This window comes from Coregonus lavaretus, assembly GCF_964263955.1.
Source record: "Coregonus lavaretus genome assembly, chromosome: 14".
Classification (NCBI taxonomy): Eukaryota; Metazoa; Chordata; class Actinopteri; order Salmoniformes; family Salmonidae; genus Coregonus; species Coregonus lavaretus.
The window spans coordinates 23,373,282-23,391,302 of NC_140001.1; the positions used below are offsets into that span (position 1 = coordinate 23,373,282).

At 44.3% G+C, this 18,021-nt stretch overlaps 1 pseudogene across 1 annotated transcript in view; it reads right to left on the reverse strand.

Moving 5' to 3' along the window:
• Positions 1-18,021, reverse strand: part of LOC311141081 (multivesicular body subunit 12B-like) — a 49,981-nt pseudogene that overhangs the window by 4,631 nt on the left and 27,329 nt on the right. Inside the window, exons 8-9 of the transcript in view lie at positions 5,118-5,173; positions 4,423-4,482 (exon numbers count right to left, since the gene is read on the reverse strand). The product of the transcript in view is annotated as a multivesicular body subunit 12B-like (transcript). The remainder of the gene's footprint in view (positions 1-4,422; positions 4,483-5,117; positions 5,174-18,021) is intronic.

Here is an 18,021-nt window from a genome sequence, read left to right on the forward strand (position 1 = left end):
ACACACATGCATGCATGCACACACACACAAGAATGAACACACAACCGCATGCACACACACACAAGAATGAACACACACGCACGCACACACACGACGAACGAACGAACACACACGCATGCACACACACACACACACACAAACACGCACATGTTTGTTTTACTATCATTGTTGGGACCAAATAATTCATTACCATTCAAAATACTATTTTCCCTAACCCCTAACCCTAAACCTAACCCTACAGTTTTTTACAATCACTTTGGCACTAATTTCAGAACCTTGACATCATTTTTCAAAACTCTAGACACAAAACTCAAAACGGTCATCACTTTTAACACAGGCTGTCCAATGTTCAAAACATTGCATTGTGCATTCATATCTTTAAAGAAATCTTGCACTTGCACAATCATTGGTTCAAAAAACTAATTTATTGTGAAATACCAATGAAATGTTGATTTAGATCACCCACACACTAGCAACCGATAGTTTCACTGTGTCATTGTTCATACAATCATTAAATATTGTAGTACAAAAGAGGTGATACATGTTTCATTATGGTACTACATGTAAATACATCCCTGTAAAAGTACTGCAGTAGTAGAGAGAATACTACAGACACAGTGGAATCATTTAACAAAATCTGAAATATATTGATGAAAAACAATACAGTACTGTAAAACATCAAATGCAGTGTTCCTCAACTTGCTTGTACTGTAAAAAGCAAAACATAGGAGTGATTATTGTACTTCTACATTTTCATCAACTCTGTCTTGTGGATTTGGCCACAGGTTCTCATCTACATCACAATGGATGTTTTCATTAGCCAAACATCTTGGAAAAAACCTTCGGGCATGGCGAATCCAGGCCTGACACTGGTCTGCCGTGATGTCATTGCATGCGTCATCCATGGCCTGGAGAAGAGTGACATGTTCATGAGGGCACCTATCATAAACCTTCCATCTCCATGTGAAGAAAAATTCCTCAATCGGGTTAAGGAAAGGAGAGTATGGGGGTAAATACAGGTTGGTAAATTGTGCATGGGCCTGAAACCATGCTTGCACCATATGAGCATGGTGGAACCTGACATTATCCCACACAATGACATAGGTCACGCCATCAGCTCTACAGACCTGATCGAGCTCATCAAGGAAGGTTACAAGGAGAGCTGCATTATATGATCTAATAAGAGGTCTGCGTCGCACCACACCATCTTCTGATACAGCTTCACACATGGTAATGTTGGCCCCACGTTGTCCAGGTACTTGGATGGTTGCCCGCTGGCCAATGAAATTCCGACCTCTCCTCCTTGTCTTGGCCAGGTTAAAGCCTGCCTCATCCAAATATATGAATTTGTGATGGTTGTCATCAGCATCCAGCTCCATCACCCTCTAAAAATACATTTTGGAAAGAGATTTACTGATTACTGTACACTGTAGAATTATTAGGGAATTTTATTACAACAGCCATCTTGAAACTGAACATACTCAGTCCTCATTTGCTTCACTCTGTCTGCATTTCTTTCAAAAGGCACACGGTATAGTTGTTTTAAAGACACCTGGTGCCTTTTCAGCATGCGTACAATAGTCGGCAAACTTATGGATTCCACATTGTTAAACATGTCTTCATTGTCCAAGATATGCTGCCGAATTTCTGTAAGGCGAATATCATTACAGGCCCGAAACAAATCGACCACAGCCTGCTCTTGTTGGTCAGTCAGAATTTTGCCTCTGCCTCCCCTATTTGGCCTAGTCTCAATTCTACAGGGAACATTACAGTAAGAAGACACTTGGTCACACCACCTACTCTGTGATACACATTGGTATGCAGTCATTTGACAATTGAGAGTAGCATAATGTTTAGTGCATGCTGACGACTTACCGGTTCTCATTGCGGAAAGTTCTGATTATTGATGCCACGGTTGACCTTCTGAGGTTTGGTTGTATCATTGTAGCCGCCTCAGTCATTGTCATGCCATGATTTATGACATGGTCTACAACTATTGCTCGGATTTCATTGGACACTCTATGCTGTTGCTGCCGCTGTCTTGGTCCGTGGCCTTGTCCTCTACCACGTTCCCCCACACCTCTCAAACGAGGCCCACGACCACCTCTCAGAAGGGATGCTTGTCCCCTGCCATTCTTTTGACCAACACGTCTTCCTCGTCTTCCTCCCACCACTGCTTGACCTCTATTGTGACCTGGATCACCTGCCGGCTCCAAGTTACAGTACGTATCGCTATGTTGTTGCAAGTGGATCCCAATCAATTCTTTATATACTCGTTCCACAATGTGAACTCAATCATCAGTAACGAGTTGGCAGAATTGGACAAGCAATTACAAGGGCCTGCATCCATACAGTGCAGTACTGTCAATAATGTAAATAGTCTGAAAAAGTGGTACATGGGACCATAGAAACGGTGTCTGATAAAGAATGATGATGAAATATTACATCCATAGATAATGTAGTCTAATTGGTTCATGCTCCACGCTAATTGGTGACAATGAATCTTGTTATCTTGAAACTTTCATGATCTAAACATGGAATATTGTTTGTCTGTTTCCATACAACTATGCATTAAGAGTAATGCAACAGTTACTTATCATTTTGAGCAGTTGTATCAATTGATAGTTGGATAATTGTAATGAAATGAATAGACACTCATCTGAAATGTAATGTGTGAATTGCCTTTTGAAATAGTAGTACTTTGATGTTAAGTTGTGTCATATTGAACAGGTGATTTTTGTTAAATGAACAAATTATCTTTGTTTTATGTGTATTGTATCCAAGCAATTGAAAAAAGTGTTATAGAGTTTTAAAAAATGTGCATTTTGATAATTTGTTTTGAGTTTTGTGTCTAGAGTTTTGAAAAATTACGTCAAGGTTCTGAAATTAGTGCCAAAGTGATTGTAAAAAACTGTAAACCTTAACCCCAAACCCCTAACCCTAAACCTAATCCTAACTCCTAACCCTCACCCTAATTCTAATCCTAACCCTAATTGTAACCCTAACCCTAAACCTAACCCCTAAGCCTAAAATAGCAGTTTTCCTTGTGTGGACCAGCGAAATGTCCCCAATTTTCCTTCTGGTCCCCACAAGGATAGTAAAACCAAAAACACACACACACTTTCTAATTTGTTCCTTACTAAGAATGCCTGTAAGGTAGTCACATGGCCGGCCCTAGCATTTTGGGGGCCCTAAGCACGATTTGGTTGGGGGTCCTAGCGACCGTTTATGTTGCTTATGCCTGGGGCCAACCCTGGGTAGTCACTCTGTAACAGTACACTGTAGAAGTCTTCACGGATCCACCTGTACCCGAGACCCGATCCGGGACAAAGCGGGTCCGGAATTCTAAATAATGTCACGGGTCTGGGTCAGATCTGATATGATTGTCACAGGTCTCGGGTATCTGTAATTTTAACTGACTTGTCCGGAAGGGCCCGTACATATCTGAACACGACTGCTGCAGTAGAGAGAGAGAGAGAGACATTTGATAATTTATGCTGCTGTACCCGCGAAGACCTCTAGTACACTGTTTGTATTGTTTCATCTGCTCTACATGAACTTCAATCTCTACTGTCTGTATGCTGGCTATGTTATTGGGTGAGAAAGATCAAGTAAGGTTAATTGAAGCCAAGCACGTGCAGTATGTGCATCATATTGGCAATCAGTTTCTATTGTGAGAGGACTGTATTTCTGGCAGGCATTCAGGGTTGGGGAGTAACAGCATACATGTAATCAGATACCTGTAATCTGATTACAAAAACTGCAATTGTAATCACTTATATTACCAGCAAAATATTGTCATCAGATTACAGATGATTACTTCTTTGATTACTTTTAAATTCAGAAAGGTTTGCGAGAAAGAAAATACATTATGACACCTTTCTTATTTCTCAATGACATTCAACTCAGCATTGAAAAACGTTTAAGTTTGTTCCACCTGAGCGTCTGACCACAAGTCAGAGACAACTATGATGACACACCAAATGTGTTTTATGGATCCTTTTTGTCTACTCTTAATGCCTCTTAAGGGGAAAGCAATCCAAAAGTAACTGAAAGTAATCAGATTATGTTGCTGAGTTTGGGTTATCCAAAAGTTACGTTACTGATTACAATTTTGGACAGGTAACTAGTAACTGTAACGGATTACATTTAGAAAGTAACCTACCCAACCCTGCAGGCATTAGATGGATAGGCATTACAGGACACAATGGCCTCCTTGGTTTCCCCACAGTGAGACTAGTCAGTTCTCAGAGAGAGTGGCTGCCCAGCCCCAGCCTGGGCGTATTCTAATTCAATCTGGGCTTAGTGGAGCCGAAAGGGCCTTGCCCGTCTCAGACACTTAATTACAACCCCCAAGAACGTTTGCTTTACATTCTGGGCCAATGACGTCAGCGGCAGCCAAGCATTGCAGCCCCTACTCACTTCCTCCTCGATCTTTGCCAAGGATTTGATCGTAATGCCTATTGAATTGACTCGCTGCATCTGAAATCAAAAGCAGAGAGAGAGATAAAAACAAGAAACATGGCGGTTCGGTACATAGCTAAGTAAGCATGCTTAAAATCTTTAATCCTCTCCCTCTCTGTGTCAATACAAATGGTGCTATAGTGACAGCTGCCGCCAGCCAGCCAAATGGACTGCATTGAGCCAGCTCTGCCTGGCTGCACGTATTAATCAGTCAGTCTACGCTGGAGGAGAGGAGAGGATAGGAGAGGAGGCGAGGGAGACGACTGGAGATGAGAGGACGGGAGAGGAGAGGACTGGAGAGTAGAGGTTTAGAGGACTGGAGAGGAGAGGACTGGAGAGGAGGTGAGGGGAGAGGACTGGAGAGCGTAGGGAGCTGTGTAGGACTGTAGAGGAGAGGAAAGGACTGGAGAGGAGAGGACTGGAGAGGAGAGGAGAGGAGCGGACTGGAGAGGAGAGGAGAGGACTGGAGAGGACTGGAGAGGAGAGCGTAGGGAGTTGTGTAGGCCTGACTGGGGATCAGTACGTGAGAAGTGGATGGATACAAGCTACGTGTAGAGAGCACTCCTGTATCTCACAGTTGAACAAATTAGAGGTGATGAAAATAAAAAGGCTTTTTAGTTAGAATAATTCTAAAGATTTTTGTAAACACTCACTTCTTCAGAGGTGCTTGCAAATTTCTCAGAGATTGTGAAGGGCACGCCATCCATTGCTGAAAAGAGACAATACAACTTTGAGTGGAAACATAAGAGAATAAAAACATGACAACACAAATCATACATTTCATACAAAACCAATCATCTCAACCTTGCTAAGTGTAGGAGTATAAAGTATAACATAGATGAACAGCCCCCCACAACCCCCCTCCCACCCCAACACTCCCGCTATAGCTTGAAGATGAAAGGCTTTTTATTCTCCACTGTATTTGAGTACCTCCACCCTCCCGCTTCCCTCCTTCTCCCAAAATCCTTGCCTCGCCCTCCTCTACTTTAATTACTCTTGATTATTCCTTATTCTGTCTTGTCGGAGAGATGTTCCACTCTTAAACAAAGACACTTGCATAGAAAAAGGGGAACGAAGGGAGACAAAACATTCACCAGATACTGATTTGCATGAAAATAAGCCACAGTGTTCGGCAGGCAAAAAGGGGATTGAAATGAAGACTTGCCAAAAGCGTGGTGGTGTAATTAGCGTTTCACCAAACAAATGAGCTTCAACAGAGCTATAATTAAGCAGGCCTGTAATTAAGTGTATACCCTTTATCATAATGATCATGGTTAAAATGGTGTGATGGCTGCCAGTTGATTATTAATAGTGTAACCCCATACTGCATGCAGCCTGCACAGGAATCAGTGTCACGACTGTCAGGCTAGAGAGCAGCCCTTTGTTTATAAAATACATTAGGGCCCAAATTAACACAAGGTGACAGGGGACACAAAGGCTCTCGTTCCTTTCCAGACGAGAGGGGGGAACTAACTGCCGCAGCTCGGCTACACTTAAAAACTCAAAAATCATGAGGCACACCACTTCCAGCTCCTCTCTTTCTCTCTCTGAGGGGCCACAAATATCAAGGCCAACCTTCCAACTGGTGTTATTTTACCCATAGTCCATCAGCCTGCTGGCACAGGAAAAGGAACTTATAAATGTAACCAAATGCTTCTCATGAGTCACTTTTGGATCTGATATTAGTCTGTGGAGAAGACAACTTCATAACAGTATTTCAAACAATGGCATTTGAATGATACTTCATTCTGACACTTATGACTGCCTTTTTTGTGTACCTCAACAGTAGGGATCCATGATACTGGACTTTCCACCCAGAAATTAGATTTATTTTGCTACAATGAGATTTGTGTAATCTACCCATGACCTCACATAATGTAATGAATACAGAGCACTGAGAAAAATACATTGAATATCACCCCTCCCTGAAACCCACCATCACATTTACAAGCCACTACTGTAAATCTACACCATGAGTTAAGACTGATAAGAGGCTAGCCTTTGGCCCTCATTTACCATCACCCTATAGCCATATAGAAAGCCAGCCCTAGCATGTGTGATTCACCCCGCTCAGAGCAGGACTATTTAGCAGCAGTACTAACTGAAGGGCTATCTGCAGCAGCAGGGCTGGGTGATTGGGTGGATATGATGGCTTGTTTAAGCCCATAAAAACATGTGAATAAACATGTGCTACTGTGTCACTGGGAGCAAAGAGGTGGGTGGGGGAATACATTAGAATCTATACCAGCAATTGGAAGTGCAGATTGTGCCCTTTTGATGGGTCTGTGTGTAACAGACAGATGCATCTAGAGCTGAAGGCTGCTGTGCTTCTTTATTGTTAGTTGGGGTGCATTTCACTTAGTATCCCCCACCATCCATACTGGAGGGTCCATCTCACACCCAGATGAATGGAGGAACTTGGAACCGATTGCACTGGGCGAGAAATGGATACCTTACCAGGGACACATAGTATAGTAGTGGAAAATGCTGAAGTAATGTTAGTTCAATCTCCTGGTTGAAACACTCCCAGTCTAAAGCTAACTACTCAAATGGCCAGGGCTAGTCTGTCTGGGCAATGAATCAGGTTCCAGCAATTTGTGTGAAGAAAACAAATATCAAATAAAATAAAATTATGTTTGTCACATGCTTTGTAAACAACAGGTGTAGACTAACAGTGAAATGCTTACTTCCCAACAATGCAGAGAGAAAAATATAAAAATAATATAAAAATAATAACACAAAGAATAAATACACAATGAGTTACGGGAAATTGGCTATATACACAGGGTAGCAGTACCGAGTCGATGTGCAGGGGTACGAGGTAATTGAGGTGGAGATGTACAGTACATATAGGTATGGGTAAAGTGACTCTTCTGCCGGAATCACTGGACCTTAACATCGGATCATCGCAACTAGCTAGCTGCAACCGAATGGCTGTTGTTGTTGTTGGCTAATCACCACTGTCCAAAGCTAGCCCCAGTTAGCCTTGAGCTAGCCTCGAGCCAGGCCCATCTCCCGGCTATCTACCTCTCTGTCAACCGGACGGGACCTCCTAGTGTTGACACGGAGCCCCACCGATCCATCAAAACTGGTCTGCCGACATAATCGTCTGATGTGGTTTCAATAGGCTTCCCGTTGCGACGACCACGAAGATCCATCTGCTAGCCCCGGGCCCGCTAGCACACGCAATCAACAGCCGTGCCTCCTGCTCGCCTGTGGCGTAGCAGCCACTGAACTGCTCCAGGACTCACTTATTGCTGTTCACTGGACCTTATGATCACTCAGCTACACAGCTGATGCCTGCTGGACTGTTCCTTTATACGGTACCCCATCCTGTTTATCTGTTTAGCTTCAGCTCAAACTTTCATCGCCATTACCAGCTGCTGTCTTAGCTCTCTCGAATAACACCTGTGATTGCTTTATGCCTCTCTCCCATGTGAATATGCCTTGCCTATTGCTGTTTTGGTTAGTTCTTACAGTTCTCTTTCACTGTAGAGCCCCCAGTCCCGCTCAACCTGCCTCAGACAGCTCCTTTGTCCAACCCCCCACACACACGGAGACTGACTCAATCGGTGCCTCCAGTGATGCTATCTCTTTCATTGTTACCCAATGCTTAGGTTTACCTCCACTGTACTCATATCCTTCCATATCCTTGTCTGTACATAATGCCCTGAATCTATTCTACAACGCCCGGAAATCTGCCCCTTTTATTCTCTGTACCCAACACACTAGAAGACCAGTTCTTAAAGCCTTTAGCCGTATCCTTATTATCTTCCTCCTCTGGTGATGTAGAGGTTAACCCAGGCCCTGTAGCCCCCAGTATTACTCCTACTCCCCAGGCGCTATCATTTTGTGGACTTCTGTAAACGCAAAAGCCTTGGTTTCCTGCATGTTAACATCAGAAGCCTCCTCCCTAAGTTTGAGTTATTCACTGCGTTAGCACACTCTGCCAACCCTGATGTTCTAGCAGTGTCTGAATCCTGGCTTAGGAAGGTCACCATAGATTCAGAAATGTCCATTCCCAACTACAACATTTTCCGTCTAGATATAACTGCCAAAGGGGGCGGAGTTGCAATCTACTGTAGAGATAGCCTGCAGAGCTCTATCATACTATCCAGGTCTGTGCCCAAACAGTTTGAGCTTCTACTTCTAAACATCCACCTTTCCAGAAATAAGTCTCTCACTGTTGCCGCTTGCTACAGACCTCCCTCAGCCCCCAGCTGTGCCCTGGACACCATATGTGAATTGATTGCCCCCATCGTATTGCTTGGTGACCTAAACTGGGATATATTTAACACCCCGGCCATCCTACAAACTAAACTAGATGCCCTCAATCTCATACAAATTATCAAGGAACCTACCAGGTACAACCCTAAATCCGTTAACATGGGCACCCTCAAAGATATCATCCTGACTAATTTACCCTCTAAATACACCTCCGCTGTCTTCAACCAGGATCTCAGCGATCTCTGCCTCATTGCCTGCATCCGTAATGAGTCCGCGGTCAAACGACCACCCCTCATCACTGTCAAACGCTCCCTAAAACACTTCAGCGAGCAGGCCCACGATATGCAACTTTTCAGGGAAGTCAGGAACCAATATACACAATCAGTTAGGAAAGCAAAGGCTAGCTTTTTCAAACAGAAATTTGCATCCTGTAGCGCTAACTCCAAAAAGTTTTGGGACACTGTAAAGTCCATGGAGAATAAGAGCACCTCCTCCCAGCTGCATACTGCACTGAGGCTAGGAAACACTGTCACTACCGATAAATCTACGATAATCGAACATTTCAACAAGCATTTTGCAACGGCTGGCCATGCTTTCCACCTGGCTACCCCTACCCCGGCCACCAGCTCTGCACCCTCCGCTGCAACTTGTTAACTTGGAAAGCTGCCGCGGTCATCCCCCTCTTCAAAGGGGGTGACACTCTAGATCCAAACTGTTACAGACCTATATCCATCCTGCCCTGCATTTAGAAAGTATTTGAAAGCCAAGTTAACAAACAGATCACCGACCATTTCGAATCCCACCGTACCTTCTCCGCCATGCAATCTGGTTTCCGAGCTGGTCATGGGTGCACCTCAGCCATGCTCAAGGTCCTAAACGATATTATAACCGCGATCGATAAAAGACAGTACTGTGCAGCCGTCTTCATCGACCTGGCCAAGGCTTTCGACTCCGTCAATCACCGCATTCTTATTGGCAGACTAAATAGCCTTGGTTTCTCAAATGACTGCCTCGCCTGGTTCACCAACTACTTCTCAGATAGAGTTCAATGTGTCAAATCGGAGGGCCTGTTGTCTGGACCTCTGGCAGTCTCTATGGGGGTGCCACAGGGTTCAATTCTCTGGCCGACTCTATTCTCTGTGTATATTAATGATGTCGCTCTTGCTGCTGGTGACTCTCAGATCCACCTCTACGCAGACGACACCATTTTGTATACATCTGGCCCTTCATTAGACACTGAGTTAACAAACCTCCAAATGAGCTTCAATGCCATACAGCACTCCTTCTGTAGCCTCCAACTGCTCTCAAACGCTAGTAATACTAAATGCATGCTCTTCAATCGAACGCTGCTTGCACCCGCCCGCCCGACTAGAATCACTACTCTCGGCGGGTCTGACTTAGAATATGTGGACAACTACAAATACCTAGGTGTCTGGCTAGACCGTAAACTCTCCTTCCAGACTCACATTGAGCATCTCCAATCCAAAGTTAAATCTAGAATCGGCTTCCTATTTTGCAACAAAGTCTCATTCACTCATGCTGCCAAACATGCCCTCATAAAACTGACTATCCTACCGATCCTTGACTTCGGCGATGTCATTTACAAAATAGCCTCCAACACTCTAATCAGCAAATTGGATGTAGTCTATCACAGTGCCATCTGTTTTGTCACCAAAGCCCCATATACTACCCAACATTGTGACCTGTACGCTCTCGTTGGCTGGCCCTCACTACATATTCGTCGCCAAACCCACTGGCTCCAGGTCATCTATAAATCACTGCTAGGCAAATCCACGCCTTATCTTAGCTCATTGGTCACCACAGCAACACCCACTCGTAGTCTGCACTCCAGCAGGTATATCTCACTGGTCATCCCCAAAGCCAATACCTCCTTTGGCCGCCATTCCTTCCAGTTCTCTGCTGCCAATGACTGGAACGAACTGCAAAAATCTCTGAAGCTGGAGACTCTTATCTCCCTCACTAACTGTAAGCATCAGTTGTCAGAGCAGCTTACCGATCACTGCACCTGTTCACAGCCCATCTGTAATTAGCCCACCCAACTACCTTATCCCCATATTGTTATTTATTTTGCTCATTTGCACCCCAGTATCTCTATTTGCACATCATCTTCTGCACATCTATCATTCCAGTGTTAATACTAAATTGTAATTTTTTTGCACTATGGCCTATTTATTGCCTTACCTCCATAACTTACTACATTTGCACACACTGTATATAGATTTTCTATTGTGTTATTGACTGTACGTTGTGTTTATCCCATATGTAACTCTGTGTCGTTGTTGTTTTTATCGCACTGCTTTGCTTTATCTTGGCCAGGTCGCAGTTGTGAATGAGAGCTTGTTCTCAACTGGCTTACCTGGTTAAATAAAGGTAAAAAAATATATAGATAGATAATAAGCAGTTGCAGCAGCGTATGTGATGAGGCAAAATACTTATGTGCAAAAGGTGGTAAACGAAGATTGTCCGGTTAACTATTTGGTTAACCGTTTAGCAGTCGTATGGCTTGGGGTAGGAACTGTTCAGGGTCCTGTTGGTTCCAGACTTGGTGCATCAGCACCGCTTGTCATGCGGTAGCAGAGAGAACAGTCTATGACTAGGGTGGCTGGAGTCCATTTTTAGGGCCTTCTTCTGACACCGGCTGGTATAGAGGTCCTTGATAGTAGGTAGTGTGGCCCCAGTGATGTAATGGGCCGTACGCATTACCCTCTGTTGCGCCTTGCGGTCGGATGCCAAGCAGTTGCCATATCAAGAGGTGATGCAGCCAGTCAAGATGCTCTCAATAGTGCAGCTGTATAACTTTTTGAGGATCTGAGGGCCCATGCCAAATCTTTTCAGTCTCCTGAGGAGAAAGAGGCGTTGTCGTGTCTTCTTAACATTGGAACAGAGCAGACGTTTGCTAGCTAGCTAGCTAGCTAACAAGCTTGTGTTTACAAAGTAGCACTTCCTATCTTTTTGAAGTTAATAAATCCAATTTTAAACATGATAACTATAGTATCCTTAACTAGCATTGAAAATTAAACATCTCTCCGTAATTTCTGAATTACGTTTGTAACGTTGTCAGTAGGCTACAGTAACCTATGCATCAGAGGAGAGGGGCAGGTAGCCTACACACACATGCACATCCACTGGCAAAGATTTCCAGCTGGCAGGTAGACACTGGAGTAAGTTTGAGTGACAGAATGAGGGCTTTGCATAGGCCCTTTTTTGCCATTTTTGTGGCACTGACAAAAAAAATGCCCGGAACATAAAATTACGTTATTAACCGGTTCCCATGCTTTTAAAATAGCGGTTATATTCCAAACAGTATATATCACCTTTGTTTTCGGTTGGGGTTCTGTTCCTCAAATAATGTTGTTATTTTCCGGTTTTCGGTTCTGTTCCCTGAACCGGTTCCAACCCTTGTCCTGTATTGACACTTTGCCTGTATGATGGCTCATCAGAGGTCATAGCGGGATTTCTTATAAGCGTCTGTGTTAGTGTCCCGCTCCTTGAAAGTGGCAGCTCTAGCCTTTAGCTCAATGTGGATGTTGGCTGTAATCCATGGCTTCTGGTTGGGATTTGTACGTACAGGTATGTACGGTCACTGTGGGGACGACGTCATCGATGCAATGAAGCCGGTGACTGATGTGGTAAACTCCTCAATGTTATCAGATGAATCCCGGAACATATTCCAGTCTGTGCTAGCGAATCTCTAAATATTTGACCATTGGTCGTGTGGTCCAATCTATATTTGTGTAAACGGTGCAGTAAAAATGTGTGCATTATAGAGTGATTATGTATTTGGTATGATGCCATTTTCTATAAAATCAGAGCCCATGCAAAAATGTGCAGGAACTCAAATTATGACTCTCTTAATGAAAATTATGATGTTATGATGGTGATCATGATGATAACAATGATGACAATGATAACAATGAGGATAAAGATGAGTACAGTGGTGTTAGCGAGTAAGGGCCCTGTGACCTGACTGATGGTAGTGTAAAGAACGGAGTCAGCACGTGCCCCATGTGGATCATTGCCTTATTAATGGCTCCGTCAGGTGAGATGAGGAATGGCTGCATTGTCATCTCCAGCCCCTGGGCGCAGACGAATGACTGTTTCAGGACGGGAAGGGCTTCCTCGTACACTGCGCTGAGCACTAATCCCTCATACTTCTATTGTTGGATGCATTGTCACTGAGGACCTCAGCTTCAGTCCCGCTATGACCCATACACAGCTTCTCCAGTGCTCTAATGCACGCACGCACGCACGCACGCACGCACGCACGCACGCACGCACGCACGCACGCACGCACGCACGCACGCACACACACACACACACACACACACACACACACACACACACACACACACACACAGATTAATGCTGACAAGGTAATGCTCAGACAATCACTGACACACACACACACACACACACACACACACATGCTCAACTGTCCACAACCCACTCACACACAGATTCATACAGGATAATGCTCAGACATTGGCTGATGTAGGACTCTGCATGGCTTATCGAGCATACACAATATATACAAAAGTATGTGGACAGCACTTCAAATTAGTGATTTCGGCTATTTCAGCAACACCCGTTGTATAAAATCGAGCACACAGCCATGTAATCTCCATAGACAAACATTGGCAGTAGAATGGCCTTACTGAAGAGCTCAGTGACGTTCAACATGGCACCATCATAGGATGCCACCTTTCCAACAAGTCAGTTGGTCAAATTTCTGCCCTGCCAGAGCTGCCTTGGTCAACTGTAAATGCTGTTACTGTGAAGTGGAAACGTCTAGGAGCAACAACGGCTCAGCCGTGAAGTGGTAGGCCACACAAGCGGCGAGTGCTGAAGCGCAAAGCGTTCATAACCAATGCCAGACCACTCATCACTGAACTATACAACATGGTGAAGTGACCCTCCCTTTCTACCAGAAGGCTTAAGCATTGGTAGATATTTGGGCACAAGGCAGTGCTTGGGCTACTCCCCACATATCTTTGCTAACAACAACTACACAATCCTACAGCCTCCGCTCTCAGTCAGTGTTCTCATTCACAGTTCCAAGGGCAAAAAATCCTCCTACAATGCTTCTTGGACTTGGAATTTGATACACTGCCGATTTTGCAGGTTTTCCTACTTACAAAGCATGTAGAGGTCTGTAATTTTTATCGTAGGTACACTTCAACTGTGAGAGATGGAATCTAAAACAAAAATCCAGAAAATCACATTGTATGATTTTTCAGTAATTAATTTGCATTTCATTGCATGACATAAGTATTTGATACGTCAGAAAAGCAGAACTTAATATTTGGTACAGAAACCTTTGTTTGCAATTATAGAGATCATACGTTTCCTGTAGGTCTTGACCAGGTTTGCACACACTGCAGCAGGGATTTTGGCCCACTCCTCCATACAGACCTTCTCCAGATCCTTCAGGTTTCGGGGCTGTCGCTGGGCAATACGGACTTTCAGCTCCCTCCAAAGATTTTCTATTGGGTTCAGGTCTGGAGACTGGCTAGGCCACTCCAGGACCTTGAGATGCTTCTTACGGAGCCACTCCTTAGTTGCCCTGGCTGTGTGTTTTGGGTCGTTGTCATGCTGGAAGACCCAGCCACGACCCATCTTCAATGCTCTTCAATCCTCCCCTCAATACGGTGCAGTCGTCCTGTCCCCTTTGCAGAAAAGCATCCCCAAAGAATGATGTTTCCACCTCCATGCTTCACAGTTGGGATGATGTTCTTGGGGTTGTACTCATCCTTCTTCTTCCTCCAAACATGGCGAGTGGAGTTTAGACCAAAAAGCTCTATTTTTGTCTCATCAGAACACATGACCTTCTCCCATTCCTCCTCTGGATCATCCAGATGGTCATTGGCAAACTTCAGATGGGCCTGGACATGCGCTGGCTTGAGCAGGGGGACCTTGCGTGCGCTGCAGGATTTTAATCCATAACGGCGTAGTGTGTTACTAATGGTTTTCTTTGAGACTGTGGTCTCAGCTCTCTTCAGGTCGTTGACCAGGTCCTGCCGTGTAGTTCTGGGCTGATCCCTCACCTTCCTCATGATGCCCCACGAAGTGAGATCTTGCATAGAGCCCCAGACCGAGGGTGATTGACCGTCATCTTGAACTTCTTCCATTTTCGAATAATTGCGCCAACAGTTGTTGCCTTCTCACCAAGCTGCTTGCCTATTGTCCTGTAGCCCATCCCAGCCTTGTGCAGGTCTACAATTTTATCCCTGATGTCCTTACACAGCTCTCTGGTCTTGGCCATTGTGGAGAGGTTGGAGTCTGTTTGATTGAGTGTGTGGACAGGTGTCTTTTATACAGGTAACGAGTTCAAACAGGTGCAGTTAATACAAGTAATGAGTGGAGAACAGGAGGGCTTCTTAAATAAAAACTAACAGGTCTGTGAGAGACGGAATTCTTACTGGTTGGTAGGTGATCAAATACTTATGTCATGCAATAAAATGCAAATTAATTACTTAAAATTCATACAATGTGATTTTCTGGATTTTTGTTTTAGATTCCGTCTCTCACAGTTGAAGTGTACCTATGATAAAAATTACAGACCTCTACATGCTTTGTAAGTAGGAAAACCTGCAAAATCGGCAGTGTATCAAATACTTGTTCTCCCCACTGTATATATTTTTCTGATCCTTACTCTACAATATAAACTTTGTGCACAACCACACCAGTGTCCAAAGATTCTATTCTAGGTTATTTTCCATGCTCTCTGCCTCATTTAAGGTAAATGGAGAGTGGATCCACATAGAGCAAGAGGAGGAGGACTTCTTCTGCCCACTCACAGCCCTTACCCCGACTCTGACATGAGAAATAGTGGCCAGTCCTGACAGCATCTCTGAGACATATTGTAGTTTATTTTGTCGCCCGGGCATGCCATCTGTGCCGTTCCAATAGAGGCTGTGTGCTCAGGCTGCTGCAGGAGAGAGGGCGCGAGGTGCAGGGTCCCTCAGTAGCTCTGCAGCCGCGGCAGGTCATTAGTCAAATTGCCTAATGAGAGAGAATACAAATGGCCCCCTACTCTGACAGGAGGAATTTTGGAGATGTCAAAGCTCCTGACCCGTGCTATGAGAACAGATGATTGCGCGTTGCTATTTTCAGATAATTTTAATGACTATGGCTCTATGAATTCCATTCTTTTTCCTTTCTCTTTTTTTCATTCCTCCAGAAAGAATAGGGGAGATTGGGGGGAAAATTCCTCAAAACAATTCTGAAAATCTCCCATGGAAAAGCAAAAGAGTGTTACTTTGAATGAAGGACATTGGGCCCAATGCATTTACTAATTCAGAATTGCAACCCTCCTAACAGTTAAATAGATGCAGAAACCAAAAATAGATACCAAAGAAATATTCATGAAATGGAGAAAACTGTAAAATGCCAATTCCTATACTGAACAGAGTGGTTTGGATTCCTATACTGAACAGAGGGCTCTGCTAGTCCCAGATAGCTTGGAGGGCATGGTTCTCAGTGCAGCTGATCATTAGTACAGGTGGATTATATGAGTGTCTGTGTAGACTTCTCAGGGGCAGCAGTGGGGCTGCTAAACACACTCCCAGGTATAAACAGAGAAAGAGAGTAGGGAAAATGGAGGAGTATTTAGCAAGGAGGGAGTGGAGTTATTTTTCCATCTGTGTGACAAGCAGCCCTTGAAATCTGGTTCTGGGTTGGAAGCCAGGAGGCAGTCCCAGTTGGGCACTGGTCCATCAGTCTTCCAGAAAGTGGGCAGAGCGAGCAACACCTTCAGTGAGTTGGCCACAAGCACTCCAGCACAACAGTGAATATTTGGAGCGGTAGTCTCATTTCTAAGAATTCCTCCTACGTGAGGGCCCATATTTTTATATTTCAGCAATGGACACTAAATGCATATGATGACACAACAGACACCTAGAATTCTATAAAATGGAGGCATAATGATCAATCATGCATAGAGGACCTATCTTGTCACACATGCTATATTTACAATTCAAATGTTTTGATCAATCATATTATGCTTGTATGTATTGTGCTTGGTAACAAAATCAAACATCAGTTTTAAAGTTTGAAATCTCCAATGTAGGCTAACCACGAGGACCACATAGCACAAGTCTGGAAATTGAATGAACATCAAAACTTGATGAGCAGCACATTGTCTTTAAATACTTAACAGTGGCACCAGCATTGAGCCCCAGCAGTGGTTGCTGATAAATGTGCAGCAGGATCTGTGTATAAATGGGGTACGCCTGTCTGGACAAGTGTAAAAGCTGGCAGAGGGCTGACAGTAAATTGCAAGCGCCGGATGGGACACAGCAGAAGGCACAATTACACAAATCCTCTTAATTAGCGGATCTCTGGGCAAACTAATCTGTAATGATGCAAGGGATGTGGTGAGCCCAAAAAACCTAACTAGGTACACTCCAGAACACCGGAGAGAGCGTCACATGGCCATGTGCCCTCTGAAGAGGATCAGACAGTGAGGTGTGATCTGTTGTGATCAGAGAAGCTGTACACTACAGTAAGGGATGGTCCCCATGCTTCTCTGCTCCCCCCTGGCTCCTAGCCCTCTCCGAGCGCCTTGCCCTCTGGACTGTGGGCAGAGCAGCAGGCCCTGCAAGGTTGTTGGTGGCATTATTATGTTTTCCATGCTCACAGTACCAGGCAATGTAAAGTGGCACCACACATGGTGAGTAATGAGCGGTGCCAGTGGGGAAGCAGGAGGGATGACAGCCAGAGAGGCCTCCTTGGCAGCCACTAACCTGGGCCTCAACCAATTCATCATCCCCCTAAACCAATCCACCAATGACGCCACGGCATTTGTCATTCATTATGCTAATAAGCACACAGTTACTCTCCTGGTGAAACAGGTGATGGTTATTAGTTAAGGCCTTTTGGATAGGTTGACACATCAGAGTATGTTTGTACACGTCACTGTGTAGGTCAGTATACCGTATGTGGGTGAGGTGAGGCCTGTAGTGTTTTGTGTTGGGGATACAAAACAGTTGATTCAGTTGAAATGTTACAATGAAAAGTCCAAAGTATACTGAACAAAAATATGAACGCAACATGTAAAGTGTTGGTCCCATGTTTCATGTAAAGTGTTGGTCCCAGAAATGTTCCATACTCACAAAAATATTATTTTTCTCTAATTCTGTGCACAAATTTGTTTACATCCCTATCAGTGAGCATTTCTCCTTTGTCAAGATAATCCATCCATCTGACAGATTTGGCATATCAAGAAGCTGATTAAACAGCATGATCATTATACAGATGCACCTTGTTCTGGGGACAATAAAAGGCCACTCTAAAATGTGCAGTTTTGTC